Source organism: Phalaenopsis equestris, unplaced genomic scaffold, assembly GCF_001263595.1.
Source record: "Phalaenopsis equestris unplaced genomic scaffold, ASM126359v1 Scaffold210787, whole genome shotgun sequence".
NCBI classification, from domain to species: Eukaryota; Viridiplantae; Streptophyta; class Magnoliopsida; order Asparagales; family Orchidaceae; genus Phalaenopsis; species Phalaenopsis equestris.
The window spans coordinates 9,281-11,136 of NW_018229845.1; positions in this window are offsets into that span (position 1 = coordinate 9,281).

Genomic DNA, 1,856 nt, shown 5'->3' on the forward strand with positions numbered 1-1,856 from the left:
TTGATTACTATTTCAAGTTACTCAGTGGTTCAATAAAGACAATCACTTAGTTGGAAAGCTTTTTTGTCAATAGGTTTGATGGAGCTCATCACCACATCATCATAAGTTATCCTTTGGTAGAATAATAGAAGTCAACAGAAACTTTGGTGGAGTACTTACTGCATTGTAGAAACCTCAACATGAAGTGTAATTCATAGTTATAGAAGTAACATGCAATTAAGATCTTACTTAAGATCATTCACGGCCTAGTAGATTTTATACTTAAGAGATCCACAATCAAAAAGTTTGAGAAAATGCTAAGTAAGGTTGGAACTTATAATAGGAATCCAAATAGTTTGGCATTCTAGAAAAGTCAGAGAAGTCGATGTTAGTCAAGACATTCAAAAGAAATCCAGACCAGTGGTAATAGTTGATAAGGGCAAGCAAATGATGTAGATTCAAGCCAAGCAACCTTCACAGATCTATTCATGGACACGAGAGCATAACCCATAATACAGTCAGCAGCCATTCCAACAAAGGCCATACTAGACGGATGGAAGACAAGGTTCATCTATGGCTAAGAGATTAATGAAAGTATATCCCTTCAAGGATGAGGTCGTGGCAAATATGCTCTAGAATTTAATCAAGAAGATTGAGTTCAGATTGCCTGAGCCAAAGAGACCGGAGAAGGTGGACAAGAATGATCACCCCAACCATTGCCCATACCACATAATACTTGGGCACACAATAGAGGGTTGAATCTGCTTCAAAGGATGGCTCAAATGGATATTTAATAATGGAAGTATAACAATCTCGAAAGAATACTTGGGAGAAACTAAAAGAGCTTTTGTCAATATGATTTAAGCTAATCCTACTATTCTATTTAACCATATGAAACAGTTGATGAGTGGAGCTCAGTTTGAACCACATCTTCAAATGAGGATAATGGATCAGATTAGATTACTTTAGCACATGCCACCATTCAGAGCTGAAAAATTAGAAAGCTGGTGCTAAAAATTACATCAGAGGACCCATAATAACATATATCTGAAAAGAAGGTCATCGAGGAGATGAAGATTGATAGCACAAGGGTGACACAACTTAAAATTACCTATTTTTATATCTTTATTTCTTGCTAATTCGTAAGGATATTGCACTTTAATGAAAGATATTTTGTGTGTTATTGATTTTAGGTATGAGAAATTGAGTTTAAGAGCGAAAGGAGCAAAAATGGAGCCAAAATGGATCAAATGAAGCCAAAGCAACAAAAATGGAGCCAAAATGGGTCAAATGTAGCCATAGAACAAAATAATTAATATGACGCCTAGGTGCCAGGATTTTCTAGAAGCTCGGTGCCTAGGCACCATAGTTGCACGTATAGTCATCAGCAATGGTTAGGAATATATTTAATGAATTTGGATGAATTTCAAAAAGTTGCTTAAATTAACTCTTAATTATTTTGAAAGCTTTATAAATAGGAAGTATTTCCACCTGTTCAAGAGGAGAGAAGGAGAGAAACACAATTTTTGGGTAGGTTTGACCACCATTAGGGAGGGCAACTCCCATAGTGAAAGTGTGGTGATTATGAGTGTTTGTTGAGTCTTGTGTGAGTCTTGTGGAGTCAAGTTCAGTCAGGAAACTTCAAAGGATTGCTTGGGGAAAATTTTAGGATAAGTATTTGTAATTTTGCATAAGTTTTTTGTAAACTTGGTTTTCAATATATATATCTCATTTTGTTTTGTTATCTCCACAAATTCTAAGTATTTTTTCTTTTTATCCTCCTTGCACTAAGAGGTAATCATGTGTAGGGTTAGAATGTTTTGAAGATTTCTTATATTCCAAAAAATTTTTTATGTTATTTTCACCAGTTCTTAATT